This window comes from Neovison vison, chromosome 8, assembly GCF_020171115.1.
Source record: "Neovison vison isolate M4711 chromosome 8, ASM_NN_V1, whole genome shotgun sequence".
NCBI classification, from domain to species: domain Eukaryota; kingdom Metazoa; phylum Chordata; class Mammalia; order Carnivora; family Mustelidae; genus Neogale; species Neogale vison.
This window is the reverse complement of record NC_058098.1, coordinates 24,247,605-24,263,264: the sequence shown is the minus strand read 5'-3', so window position 1 is coordinate 24,263,264 and position 15,660 is coordinate 24,247,605. Positions and strand designations below refer to the sequence as shown.

General features: G+C 41.2%; 1 pseudogene; it reads right to left on the bottom strand.

Moving 5' to 3' along the window:
* Positions 1 to 1,679: 1,679 nt before the first annotated feature.
* The window catches only part of LOC122915363, a 39,533-nt pseudogene continuing 25,552 nt past the window's right edge, over positions 1,680 to 15,660 (bottom strand).

Here is a 15,660-nt window from a genome sequence, read left to right as displayed (position 1 = left end):
AGAGCCTAAATGCTGAAACTGGTGGCCCATTCACTGCCAATGGCCTTATGGAACATAACTATGTTGAAGAAGGCATAGACTAGGGTTTTATAAATTAACAAGGTTAATGTTTTAGACCATCTGTATTGAGGTAAGTAGCAATATGGTTTCACTAGGTTGCATTTAAACTGATTGGACTGGGGAGCACCTGGGTGGCTCAGTTGGTTAAGTGTCTGCCTTCAGCTCTGGTCATGATCCTGGAGTCTCGGGATTGAGCCCAACATCCGGCTCCCTCTTCAGCAGAGAGCCTACTCCTCTCCCTGCCCCTGAGCCCACTCATGTTCTCTCTCTCCTTCTTTTCTCTCTTTCTCAAATAAATAAATAAATAAATAACCTTTAAAAAAATAAACTGACTAGACTTGAATTCATAAAAACTGTTAATTTTTTTTTAATCCAAAGTCTAGCTTTAATTTACTACACACAAGAGAGTTTGGGAACACATATAAGCAAATTCTGATGTCATTCACTAATTCATTCAGGAATATTCAATAAGTAACCATATATGTTAATCAGCATTCCAGGTCTTAGAGACACAGAGATGAATAAAATAATTCTTGACATTAGTGAGCTCCTCGTCAAGCAATGATTCTGAAGTGAGATCAGGGAAGGCATATGCCCTTATAAAGATAAACTATAGTTTTCAAGGGCCAGTTACCAAAGTACCACCCTATGCACCCTGATTCTGATTGTAAGGGAGAAGGATTTGCTCTCTGATGGGAATGTGCTACATGTGAAGATACAGTGGTAGTGGGAAAAACCAAGATGTTAACACAAAACTTTAATATTAACAACCATATAAAGGCTACTCTAAGAGTACTCAATTTTGCTTAATAGTGGTCAGGGAATATCTGATAGGCAGCAGAAAATACATGTTTTGAAAAAAGGTCTCAACTACTGGAGATACTAATTTAAGAGTCATCAATTTGCGTGCGGGAGCTGAAGCCCTGAGAGTGGACGAGATGACTCAAATGGAGTGTCCGAAGCTGGAAGAAAATAGTGAATCATCATCATCGTCATCACTGTCATTGTCCTCATCCTCCTAACCATTTACTGAGTGATTTTTCCTCTGTGCCAGACATAGTGTTACAGGATCACAGGGTTCCTCTCTCACAGAGTTGAAGAATGAGTCTTGCAGACACGAAAGGGTGACATGAAGTGAAAGTTTTATTTAGTGAAGGTGAGAGCAGAAAGGAAAGAAGCACTCTGGAGTGCGAGGGTTCCTGAATGGGTTGTCACTGAGGGATTTTAGTGTCAGTCTTTTGTTGAGAACTGACTGGGAAGCTTGTGGCTTGAGTTTCTTGCACCGTCTTGGTTTGAGCATGGACTACTGATAACACCCTTAATGACTGACTTCTTAGAGATTTAATCATTTTCTATGATACATTGTAGCTGCCAAAAAAAAAAAAAATACTCCCTAACATCCGAGGCCATGTGGTCTGTTTTCTTATCTTTTGTTCACTCTGCCTTAGTGCTTCTGCCTACCCGGAATAGTGTTAAAGGCAAGCCGGGCTCCCTGTCTCTCTCTGCCTATATCTTAACCCTTTCCTTATTCAGTAGTGCCAAGTACTTCAAATGCATTATATTACTTAACCTTCACAAAGACCTTACAAGTTTAGGTGCTCTAGAACCTTTGGGCAATGCTAACATTTAGAAGGCTGGCACACGAGGATGCCCTCTATTAAGTGGATCTGAAAAGAGAGCCATCAGAGAAACAGGACAAGGAAAGGGGTGATGTCATAAAAACCAAAGCAGGATTGTGTTTTGGGAAGAGAGGTCAGCAGTGCCACATGCTGCAAAGAAAGGAATCGGGGTGCCTGGGTTGCTCAGTGGGTTGAGTGTCCGACTCTTGATTTTAGCTCATGTCATGATTTCAGGGTTGTGAGACTGAGCCCCACACTGGGCTCTGTGTGTGTTGACCCTGCTTGGGTTTCTCTCCCTGTCTCCTCTGCCCATCTCCGACTTGCGTTCTCTCACACTCCCTCTCTTCTAAATAAATAAATAAAATCTTAAAAAAATTTTTTTAAAAAAATGAGTGGTAGGGAAAGGGAGAAAAGAATAGAAAAGATGAGACTGAAGAGCTTAGCCAAAGTGAATTATTTCTAGAAAGAATGTCAGAATGGAAGAGAGAGAAAGGATAGGGCAAGGTGTGACGAAGGGGTCTAGTGGAAGAGTAGGCCTTGAACAGGGCAGGGACTCGGGTTGAAAGAAAGGAGTAGAAAAGACAGAAAGAACTTAGAGGAGTTTATTACTAGGGGGTTCTCTTTTCATCTTAAAAGTAGGAGGTAAAGTCATCTGCTGCAAATTAGGTGGGCAAGGGGCTTGAAGAGAACAAGGAAAGTTGGTGATGTGGCAAATAACTGCTTATATTCAAAACATTGTATCTGATCTTCTGAAGACTCTCTGCTGAGGACTTTAATCAGACTTGTAAAGGGCAGGAAATACATCCTAATAGCTTCTCCTCTTTTGCAAAAAAAAAAAAAAAATGTACAGACTCTCTAGATGGGATCTCTTCCTAATAAGATTTTGGAGATGAGGTTTTCTCTGTGCAGGGGAATGGGAAAATGCAGAATATCAAGGAGTAAAAAATCATGAATACAGATAGAGCAAAATCATGAATGGGTGTTCTATTTAATTTTTTTCATATATTTGAAATGATTGTATAGTTTTGAATTACATAAAGTTTCTTTTTTCTCTTTTTAATTCAAATTTTACTTAACATATTGGTTTCTGCAGAATTCATCACTTACATACATCATCACTTACATACAACACCCAGTGCTCATCACAGCAAGTGCCCTCTTTAATATTCATCACCCATCTAGCCCATCCCCCACCCATACATAAATAAAGTTTCTAATGTGGAACCACTCCTGTGGCAATATCCTTCTTGATCATGAATTGAATCTGATTTGTTTATATTTTATTTGGGATTTTTATAACTATGTTCATGGATAAGATTACCCTGCAATTTTTTTTTTTTTTTTAGCTTAGAGGGTATGCTAGTCCTATAAGCTAGCATGATGTGTCAACATGTTTAACAACTTTTTTTTTCGCCATTGTTTCTTGCACTCTCCTATTTCCTTCTAGGTTTTGATTCTGGTTTGAGTACCTTCCTTCATAGTTCTTTCAGTAAGAGTGTTTTGATGCTGAATGTCTTAAGTCTCTATAGGTCTTTATTTTCTTTTTAAGATTTTATTTATTTATTTGACAGAGAGAGAGAACGCAAGCATAAGCAGGTGGAGTGGCAAGCAGAGGGAGAGGGAGAAGCAGACTCCCCACTGAGCAGGCAGCCCAACGTAGAGCTCTATCCCAGCATCCTGGGATCATGATCTGAGCCAAAGGCAGACATTTAACTGACTGAACCAACCAGGTGCCTCTCTTTAAGTCTTTAAATACATTTATTTCACTTTTAAATTATAGTTTGTCTAGGTATAGACTTTTAGGTTACCCTGTCCATGGACACCTCTGTATTTGATCAGTTCTAAACCCACTTTTATGTTAATTTCTCAATTCAACATTCCTGAACTACGTAGATAGTATGAATTTGAAACACATGGTTAGGGGTGCCTGGGTGGCTCAGTGGGTTAAGCCTCTGCCTTCGGCTCAGGTCATGATCTCAGGGTCCTGGGATCGAGTCCCACATCAGGCTCTCTGCTCCACAGGGAGCCTGCTTCCTCCTCTCTCTCTCTCTCTCTCTCTCTGCCTGCCTCTCTGCCTACTTGTGATCTCTCTGTCAAATAAATAAATAAAAATCTGTTTAATTAAAAAAATGTTTGAAACACATGGTTAATGTAGTACATGCTTGGAGAAGTAGTTTCTCTGCAGTATCTATTTCCTATCCATAGTACCTGCTTATGAGCCATAATCTTGCGACCCCAGGGTGCCAGAAATAAAGAAACAGAGATGCAGCTACTTTAGAAAACAGTTTGGCAGCTTCTCAAAATGTTAAATTACCATATGAACCATCGATTCTACCCAAGAGAAATGAAAACACATGTCCACATAAAAACTACACAAGTATGTAGTTCATAGTTCTGCAATTAACTAGCTTGAGTGAATCACATAATTACTCTAGGTTAATGGTTTTTTTAAATATGTAAAAAAGAAATATATATAAAATTATGTCAAAGGGCTCTTCCAATAATAAAGTTCTGTGAAGTGGAAATGGAAATAAAATTGGAGATGCATTGCTTAGTAAAAAAGGTTTCCCATAGTCATATGTGCTCAAGGTTCGAAGATAAAAAGTATTTAGCATGCTTATTTATCTCATTTGTCCTTAGAGAGAGAACAAAGACTCCCTGAAATATCTAGAATAGCTAGAAAGTTCCTTGGCTGGCGAAGGAAATGATACTGTGAACTCCAGAATACTGTCAGGACAGCTTTCAAGTCCAGTGGGATGACTATACAGGTTGGTAGAAGGAAGATGACTTACAGAAGGAAAAAAATTCTTTTGTGTGCATCATGCTCTGTGCTAATTACTTTATATAGCTGTCTCATTTACTCTTTATGTATGATGTAGACTTATTGCCCTGATTTTTTTAAACGTAAATTTTTGGATAGAGGGACTGATAATGATCCTGGAGTCCCGGAGTTGATACCTGCATCAGGCCCCCTGCTTGGCAGGGAGTCTGTTTCTCCCTCTGACTCTCCCCCTTCTCATGCTTCTGCCTCTCATCCTCTCTCTTTCTCAAATAAATAAAGAAAAATATTTTTTAAAAAGAGAAGAAGAAAATTGAGGCTCACAGAGTTTAAGTGATTTGAAAGTCCATATTCTTATCATATCTCATCCCATCTTTGTCCAGAGAGTCAAATTCTTCCATGGAATTTTCCTACTCCTTCCATAGAAACTTCCTTGACCATCTTGGCCTACAAGAATTTCTTCTTCTGCACTTCTCTGGTGCGTATTACCTATCCTATCAATCTCACACATACAATTTTTTGCAATGTTGGTTATTTTCATTTGTTAATAAGTAAACATTTATTGAATAGCCACCATGGAATCCCACCAGGCAGTATGGATACACAGAGTTAAAATCTAGTGGAGGAGACAATACCATTAGCAGTTTACTCATACCCTAGCCATTCTCTCTGCTTCTGACTCCCCCAGCCTGAAACACTCCCCTTTTAGCTCTCAGGGAAAAAAAAAAAATCATATTAGTGAGCCCGAAAGTAGCAAAACTAAGTTTTAAGGGAAAGGAGAATTTTAATTAATGAATTACCGTAGCACACAGTACATTAGCATCAAGGACAAAACACAGAGGAGGTAATGATTGACTGAAAAACTTCAATTTTCTTAAGCAATAGGACTCTTTCCAAACAGAGGGGATTTGAACCAAGCTCCAGCCCCATGGGCAGTTCAAAATGGCTGGTGTCATACTGTCTTAACCCATTCCACAGTAGGAGGAAAGGTTTTACTTATCACTTTGCTGGTAACTAAGCATGGCTTGAGGAAGAAGACTATCTATTTCAGCCACTGTTTTAGCCAGTTATGCTGCTAACAACATATCCTAAGATAGTCTTCTTCTTCTTCTTTTTTTTTTTTAAAGATTATTTATTTATTTATTTATTTATTTGACAGACAGAGAATACAAGTAAGCAGAGAGGCAGGCAGAGAAAGAGGAGGAAGCAGGCTCCCGGCTGGGCAGAGAGCCCGATGTGGGGCTCGATCCCAGGACCTGGGATCATGACCTGAGCTGAAGGCAGAGGCTTTAGCCCACTGAGCCACCCAGGTGCCCCCTAAGATAGTCTTCTTGAGTGTAAGAGTAACTTTCTAGTAGATGGTGAAGGTCCTCAGATAAAGGTTATGTGAGCCAAGTCTGATACATAGAAAAGAGTTCTGGCAGGGGCACCTGGATGGCTCAGTCAGTTAAGCATTGGCTCTTGATTACAGCTCAGGTCATGATCTCAGGGACCTGGGATCAAGCCCCATGGGGTTCTGCACTCAGCAGGGAGTCTGAGGATTTCTTTCTCTCTCCCTCTGCTCCTCCCCCACTCACATGTACACTCTCACTCTAAAATAAATAAATCTTTTTTTAAAAAAAATTAGAGACAAGAAAGAAAGGAAGGAAGGAAGAAAGGAAGAAAGAAGAAAAGATTCTGCCCAGCTTTGGTTTCTTCCTGGTTCTTTTAGTCAGTCTGGATCTTACCCTCCAGTAATTATAAGTTACATTTTTTCCCTTCAATTTCATGTTCTAGGATACTGAGCCCATGAAATTTAACAAATGCCTTCAATGTGCAAAGAAATATGGTAGATACTTAAAGGAAATAAACATGAGTAAGAGGATTCCTGCTTCAAAGAGTTGTGAGTCATGTAAATAATTATCTAGAACATCTAATATCTAACATCTAGAACATTAACGTCATGTTCTTGTGACAAATACTTTTGCCCTTAAGAGCCCTATATATCTGCCAGATATATGACCTATACCTTCCACCCCATGCTGTAAGATAAAAATCATTGCTGTCTACAAGATTCTGGGCTGGGATATGTTAATGAATCCTGGTCTTGCCTACTAATAGGCTTGTCCCAGAAATGAACATTGCAAGCATTCTCAGAAGTGGAGCTAAATTCGGACTGAGTATCTCTTGGTCTTACCATTGTAATCTGAGAAAGAGAGAGACTAGTCCTTGTTATTTTCTAGGGTATTCACCCCATACCCTTCCTAGAAGTGTCCTTGAGGAATATTTCAACCCAAGTCTTATACCACCTATGAAGCAAGAGGTAGGCAGGTGAATAGATTCTCTCTAAAATGTAGAAGGTAGGTTAAAGGAATTGGGATTTATGTATTATACATATTATATCTCATTTAAAGTTCACATTAACACTGTGGAGTATCATTGTCCCTATTTTACATCTGGGGAAGCTGAGGCCCAAAGAGATTAAATAACTTGTTAAGGTCACATAGCTAGTAAGTGGTATTGATTCAACTTGGAGAATGGCACTGGATGAAGTCCTAATTAAGAAATCTGTTGGGGGCACCTGGCTGCTCAGTTGGTAGAGCATGCAACTCTTGATCTTGGGGTTGTGGGTTGAAGCCCTACGTTGGGCATACAGCTTACAAGAAAGAAGGAAAGAAAGGAAGGAAAGGAGGGAGGGAAGGGAAGAGGAAGAGGAAGAGATGAAAGAAAGGAATCTGTTGGGTTCTGGCTGTACCAGGGATCTCTCATAGCTAAGTGATGTTTCAAATTATCAAACTGCTCCAAAGCTATGGAAAGGAAGTCCCTACACAGCAGGCTCAACTTCAGGGAGATCCAGACAATGCCTGAAATTCAATTGCACCAAATCCTTTGTGTCAAAATTAAGTTTTGTGCATTTTAATTTATGGCTGCTTCCATATTAGAAACGTGATAGAAAAGTAGCCTTAAAGCAAAATAACTCCCACCAGGGAAACACTTGCTGAGTTTTAACTCCCTGGGAGGTAGAGATTCTTGAGACAGAGAAGGCCAGGGAGCAGGAGAATATAAAGGGCCCTGAGCCCTGAGAGCACAGAAGATCTAGGAGGCCAGATAAAGTGGTCTGAGGGGTGGGACCACAGCTTGAGGTAATTCACAGCTCAGGGTTGCATGAAAAGGAGTGGGAAAGCAGGGCTACCAAAGTCACCGAACTAAAGCTTGGTCTCTGAGTTCACTGACCCTTCCCACTCGGCCATTTCCACAGGTAAGTCCAAAGGAGAATTGCTTCAGAAATCTGACAGTTAAAGTCTTCTCTGGTGATAGAAGGATTTCATCACCAAAATCGGAAAGAAAATGGGCCAATGGTGATGACATGATATACTAATGAGGTCAACTTATTTTTCTGCAAGGAGCTTGGCAAGAATTCTCTAAAAACAATAGACAACCCCCAAATACCTTATATTTAACTTTGAGATTTGGGGAGGCATTGGCAGCAGTGAGATTTCTCATTATGTTTAACTTGGTTTGAAAATCAAAATGTGTAGCCTTTGGGAATGCACTGATTAATGAATGAGGGGGACAAAAAGGAACCAACTGGTTACTTAGATGTTGCCATGAATGACCCACAATGAGAAGGGGAGTCATAAATAAATAATTCTAACCGCAGAAGTTGTTTTTTTGTTAGAATCTGAGCACACGGCCCCAGCACTATACCAGGCTGGGCAGAAAGATTCACTGGCCAGAAGACTTCTGAAATTTTTTCCATAGCTGATTTATACACTTTCAGAGAGGAGTTTGTTTTCAATCTTTGTTTTCCTTTGACATCTAAAGTCCCTTCTCAGAAGAAGAGTAAATTCCCTACTGCAGACTAGGACGAAGAATGTAAGGTTTGTCAGTTTCATCTCTGTTTACAGGCCTAATAACTTTAAGGTGGACTTCCTCAGGGCTGGGTGTCTAATGATGGTGTTTCCAATTTTCTCTTAGGATGACCTTGAATTTCTTTATTTTTTTTAAAGATTTTATTTATTTATTTGACAGACAGAGATCACAAGTAGGCAGAGAGGCAGGCAGAGAGAGAGGGAGAGAGAGACAGAGAGAGAGAAGCAGGTTCCCTGCTAAGCAGAGAGCCCATGACCTGAGCCGAAGGCAGAGGCCGGCCTTGAATTTCTTTTTTTTTTTTTTTTTTTTTTTAAGATTTTTTAATTTTTATTTATTTGAGAGAGAGAGACAGTGAGAGAGAGAATGAGCGAGGAGAAGGTCAGAGAGCGAAGCAGACTCCCCATGGAGCTGGGAGCCTGATGTGGGACTCTATCCCGATCCCGGGACTCCAGGATCACGCCCTGAGCCGGAGGCAGTCGTTTAACCAACTGCGCCACCCAGGCGTCCCCCGGCCTTGAATTTCTTAAACTGACTTTGAGAGACTCAGATATTTTATTTTATAAATAATAGTTATGGGACGGCTGGGTGGCTCAGTGAGTTAAGCCTCTGCCTTTAGCTCAGGTCATGATCTCAGGGTCCTGGGATTGGGCCCCGTGTCAGGCTCTCTGCTTGGCGGGGAGCCTGCTTCCCCCCACTCCACCACCTCTCTCTCAGCCTACTTGTGATCTCTGTCTGTCAAATAATAAACAAAATCTTCACAAATACTAGTTACAGATTTTGTCTATGCATCACTCATGTTACCTGTACAAAATCAAGAAAATATACCTGAATGGATATAAACTTAGGGTACCAGTCCCTTATGTATGGCAGTTAAGGAGTGGTCCTTGATGATAAGTAAATATAATTACATTATACTTACATATCTCTTTATCTGAAACATGGGATCTTTGCAGACAGAGACAATGTCTTTATATCCTCCATTTCTAATATAGTGCATAGCATAAACTAAGTCACTAATCATTGTTTGAATGATTGAATGTCAGAAGAGTATTCATAGGTTTAAAAAAGTCTTTAATAATAGAAACAAAAATTATTTTAGCTAAACCTCAGTTACCTGACGTTCCCTTGCCCCAAATCCCTGAACATTTTAGCTAGTGAACTGAATTGATTTTTCTGAATATATTTATGCCAAAATCATACAGTGACATTGGAAAAAGACATTTATTAGACATTTCAGTGTCCAATTTGGTGATTACAGATCTTGGCTTCTCCCCTTGTCTACACACTACTGGGTCTCCAAAGAGCTCCAGCTGGAAGAGACACACATATCTCAGATATTCTTCTCCCCAAACCAAGGTGGGGGGGCAAAGCTCTGGTGTGGCCACCTGGGGGCAGTGCAGACCTGCAAATGGGTTTCACAGGGGAGTCTGAGGAGCCCCAGTCCTGAGCAATCCCAATCTTGCATGCCACTCTGCCCAGCAACATTCTCTTCCACTTCCAGGGGATTTTTTTTTTTAATATTAAATTTATTTATTTTCAGCATAACAGTATTCATTATTTTTTTCACCACACCCAGTGCTCCATGCAATCCATGCCCTCAATAATACCCACCACCTGGTACCCCAACCTCCCACCCCCCTGCCACTTCAAACCCCTCAGATTGTTTTTTAGAGTCCATAGTCTCTCATGATTCACCTCCCTTTCCAATTTCCCCCAACTCCCTTCTCCTCTCTAACTCCTGCCTTTATCCAAGTCTACCTTTGACTCAGGCTCTTTGAATTGGTAAGAGAGGAAGGGGACGGGAATAGGCATGTTTCATAGAGCAGCATGCACACCCATACACACATCTTCTGGAACACTTCCAGCTTCCAACTCCTGAGAGGCAGGTTCACAAATCAAGTTGGTGGTTTCTTTGAACCAAGAAACTTAAATACTTTAAAGGAAGGGGTGAAGGTTGGTGTTAAACACCGTTAACAGGTAAAGCTTTGTTCCATGACATATGGGTTGCAGAAACATTACATTTCTTTAGTTTTCTAAAGAAAACTTTAGATTAAATATCCTTTGGTTTTCTAGACTAAATATCCACCAATGGGTATAAAATCCAATCTTGGTCCTTTTTCAGGGGCTTATAGGTATTTGGGGAAAATCTCTGATCAGTGCCGGCCACCCTTGAAACTCTTTGCCCAGGAAAATTATCTATTCTAGGACCTTTTCTCTAAGCCTAGCTGGGGCATGGAGACTTCTGCTGAGGCTCCCACACAGCAGTGTCTTTGCTTACCTCCCTGAGCACACAGTCCTCCCCATTCAAGGTTCTGCCATCCCAGGGGTCTGTGGGAGAGTGAAGCAGGACCTGGTTGTCCAAGAAGACAACCCTAGGCACCATTCACTCCAGAGGGAGGCTTGGGAGATTCTCTCTCCTCTGTCCCCGTCTAATCCAAAGAGCACTTCCTTCTCTCAGTCAAAACAACTTTGTCACCTCTGAGACTCTGGGCTGATTTCAAAAACAAAAGCCTCTCAAATTTGTTCATTTGACTTCTGGGTGAGAAAAGTCCTGATCTCCAGAACAAATGACCCTGGTCACTCTTTTGGGATGGGGAGTGTAGAGAAAGGTAAGAATGATTCATTCTTTCACAAAGAAAAAAAAATGTGGTTGTTCTTTTGTTTTCACTTTCTATTTCGCCTTCTCAGAAGATTGATTACTGGCCCCGATTTCCTCTCCAGATTTCTCTTTTTTTCTAGCCCTATACATACCACTCCAGTTTTACTTAGCTTTCCTCGGCTAGTTCTCCCAATCCTAACACTCCACTCATTCATTCCATTGTTCGGTTCATACTGATTGAACATCTGATGCTCTGCAGGCACTATTCTAAGGCACTGAAGATGCAGCAGTGAACAAGATAGATAGGATGTTTTCATGGGGCTTACATTATGGTTATATAACTCAGAACAGAACAAGTAGACAAACAAGATACAGGTATATTGTGGGGATATTGAAGTTTCGGTTCCAGTCTACCACTCATCCAGATACCATGAGTATCTCAGAGCAAGCCAAATGAATTTTTTGGTTCCAACCACAGTGTAACATAACTATACTGCAGGCTATTCAGTGTGCATTACGTCTTAAAAAAAAAAAAAAACACCTACTTGTATTATTTAAAAGACATTTTGTCGGTGCGCCTGGGTGGCTCAGTCGGTTAAGCGTCTGCCTTCAGCTCAGGTCAAAATCCCAAGGTCTTGGGATGGAGCCCCACATTTGGCTCCCTGCTCAGCGGGGAGCCTGTTTCTCCCTCTTCCTCTGCCTGACGCTCCCCCTGCTGTGCTTGCTTGTTCTCTCTCTCTCTCTCTCTCTCTCTGTCAAATAAATAAATAAAATCTTTTTTAAAATAAAATAAAAGCCATTTTATTGCTAAAAGAATGCTAACGATCATCGATCATCGGCACTTTTGGTTAGTCCTGATCTTTTTGCTGGTGGAGCGGTCTTGACTTAATGTTGATGGCTGCTAACTGAAGGTTGGGGTGAATGTAGCAGTTTCTTAAAATAAGACCACAATGAAATGTGCCACAAGGATTGACTCTTCCTTTCACAAGCAATTTCTCTGTAGCACGCAATCCTGTTTGATAGCATTTTACTCACAAGAGAACGACTTTCACTCCTCTCAAATCCTGCCACTGCTTTATCAAGTAGGTTTATGTGATATTCTGAGTTCTTTGTTGTCATTTCAACAGTCTTGACCAGGAGTAGTTTCCATTTTTAAAGATTGTATTTATTTATTTGACAGAGATCACAAGTAGCACAGACGCAGGCAGAGAGAGAGGGAGAAGAAGACTCCCCCTGAGCAGAGAGCCCGATGTGGGGCTCCATCCCAGAACCCCGGGATCATGACCTGAGCCGAAGCAGAGGCTTTAACCCACTGAGCCACCCAGGCGCCCCTCATCCATGGAAGTTTTATCACAGGATTGTAGCAATCTAGTCTCACCTTCAGCTCTGCTTCTTCTTCTTTTTTTTTTTTAATTAATTTCTTTTCAGCATAACAGAATTCATTGTTTATGCACCACACCCAGTGATCCATGCCATACGTGCCCTCCATAATACCCACCACCTGGCTCCCCCAACCACCCACCCCCACCCCTTCAAAACCCTCGGATTATTTTTCAGAGTCCATAGTCTCTCATGGTTCATCTCCCCTTCCAATTTCCCTCAACCCCCTTCTCCTCTCCATCTCCTGTGTCCTCCATTCAGCTTCACTTCTTGCTCTCTTGTTATTTCCATCACATCTGCAGTTGCTTCTTTCACTGAAGTCTTGAACCCCTCAAACCATGAGGTCAAACCCCTGCTAATGTTGATATTGTGACCTCTTCCCATGAATCACAAAAGTTCTTTTCTTAAAAAAAGATTTTTATTAATTTATTTGGCAGAGAGAGATCACAAGTAAGCAGAGAGGCAGGCAGAGAGAGAAGGAGCTCGATCCCAGGATCCTGAGGTCATGACCTGAGCCAAAGGCAGAGGCTTAACCCACTGAGCCATCCAGGAGCCCATTCACCCAATGTTCTTAATGGCATCTAAAATGGTTAATCCTTACTAGAAGGTTATTAATTTGTCCAGATATATCAGAGCAGATGAATCACTATAGCAGTTACAGTCTTGTGAAATGTATTTTTTAAATAATGAGACTTGAAAGTCAAAATTACTCCTAGGTCATGGGCTGCAGAAGGATGCAGTGTTAGCAGGCATGAAGACAACATGAATCTTGTGTATCTCTTTCAGAGCTCCTAGGTGATCAGGTGCATTGTCAATAAACAATAATATTTTGAAAGGAATCTTTTTTCTGAGTCCTAGATCTCAACAGTGGGCTTTTCATATTCAGTGAATCTTGTAAACAGATGTGCTGTCATCCAGGTTTGTTGGTAAGTTTATAGAGCATAGGCAGAGTAAATTTAGCATACTACTTAAGGGCCCCAGGATTTTTAGAATGGTCATTGAGCGCACTGACTTCAACTTAAAGCCACCAGCCACATTGGCCCCTAGCACAAAAGCCAGCCTGTCCTTTGAAGCTTTGAAGCCAGGCATTAAACTTTTCCTCCCTAGCTATGAAAGTCCGAGATGGCATCTTCTTCCAGTATAAGGCTATTTCATCTAAAATCTGTTGTTTACTATAGCCACCTGCATGAATTATCTTAGCCAGATTTTCTGGATAACTTCCTGCAGCTTGGGGCATCTGGGTGGCTCAGAGAGTTAAGCCTCTGCCTTCAGCTCAGGTCATGATCTCATGGTCCTGGGATCGAGCCCCGCATTGGGCTCTTTCCTCAGCAGGGAGCCTGCTTGCTCCTCTCTCTCTGCCTGCCTCTCCGCCTACTTGTGATCTCTCTCTCTGTGTTAAATAAATAAAAATCTTTTTAAAAAGTAAAAAAAAAAAAAAAAACTTCCTGCAGCTTCTACATCATCACTCACTGCTTCACCTTGCAGTTATGTTATGAAGACACCTGTTTTCCTTAAACCTTTAGAACAAACCACTACTCGCTTTGACCTTTTCTTCTGCAGCTTCCTCACCTTTCTCAGCCTTCACAGAATTAAAGAGAGTTAGAGCCTTGCTGTGGATTAGGGTTTGGCCTAAGGGACTGTTGTAGTTGGTTTGATCTTCTATACAGACTTCTAAGATGGTCTCCCTATCAACAATAATGTTGCTTTGCTTTCTTATCATTTGTGTGTTCACTGAAATAACACCTTTAATTTCCTTCAAGAACTTTTCCTTTGCACTCCCGACTTGGCTAACTGTTTGATGCAAGAGGCCTAGCTTTTGGCCCCTCTCAACTTTTGACATGCTTTCCTCACTAAGCTAAATCATCTCTAGCTTTTGATTTAAAGTGAGACACGTGCAATTCTTCCTTTCACTTGAGCACTGAGGGCCACTGTAGGGTTATTAATTGGCCTAATTCCCATATTGTTGTGTCTCAGAGAACAGGGAGGTCGAAGGAGAGGGAAAGAGATGAGGGAACAACCTATTGGCAGAAAAGTCACCGCACATACATTTATCAATTAAGTTTGCCATCTTATATGAGCACCGTTGGCGGCACCTCCAATTATAATGGCAAAGATCACTGAACACAGATCACCATGACAGAGATAATAATAATGAAAAACCTTGGAATATTGTGGGAATTACCAAAATGTGACACAGTGTCACAAAGTAAGCAAATGCTTTTGGAAAAATGGCACCAATAGACTTGCTCAATGCAGGGTCGCTATAAATCTTCAACTTGTAAAAAACGTAGTATCTGCAAAGCACAATAAGGTGAAGCAAAATAAAATGGGGAATGCCTATAATATCAAATAATGAGGAGCTCTTGGAAGGATATAAATGATGTGATAGGGAATAAGAAGGGATCACTTGAGAGAGGTTAGTCGGGTAAGCCCTGAGGAGGAGACATTGAAATTTGGAGGACAAGAAAGAGATAACTAACAAAATGTAGGAGATGCTTGAAGTTTTTGCTAAATCAAAAAAAAAAAAAAAAGAGAGACAGAGGAGAGGGGGGATATCTATATGGGGAACCACTTTAAAAAGCATTCCAAGCGGAAATGTCAGCAAATGTGTGGGTCCAAAAACAAGACCAAATGAAAGCATTATATAAATAAACAAAATGTTACTTTTGGGTTTTTCTTAGCTTGTGACCATCACCCCTTTCACGTAAGAGTATCTTTGATCCCTTCTGAGAAGTGATTAACTTCCCCGAACCTTCACCTTCTTTACCACTCAAATCACAAAATTTTCTTCCGCTGAACCCCATTGAAACTCATCTGAAATTAATCTGACTGCAGCTGTTTCGGTGACTGAAGCGTCAATTTGTGGGATTAGAAAATCTGTGTGGTCCCTATGTCAGATAATACTTCCCTTCCCTATCTCTTTCAGAAGGACTAGGTCCTGCTCTCCTGTCTCTTGGGAGGGTCGTCTCACCAGAAGACTCAGATGGAAATTTGCGGTGGGTGGGGGGGCGGGCAGTTCTCTGGACACACACTCACAGGTGCCTAAACTTAGAGTCTATCTCTTTGAATCCCAGGAATATCTCCCCACCCCTACAGCCATTCTGGGTACCCCTCCTCCACACTGTATGTTACCCTCCACTGGGCTCTTATGAGAGAGTCCCAAAGAGCTGGCATCCTCTCTTAGATGCAGAGCAGCTGCTAAAAGAGGCCAGAGGGCTTCTTGCCACCAGCGACATGAAATGCTCTTAGTAAGTTAGAAGCCAGAATCAAAACCATATGGTTTGCTTTGCAAAGATCACAGGGCCCAAAAAACTAGAGGAAGGAGGGCCAGCCAGGGGACAAGATTTTTGGGTAAGGGGGAAGCACCTACC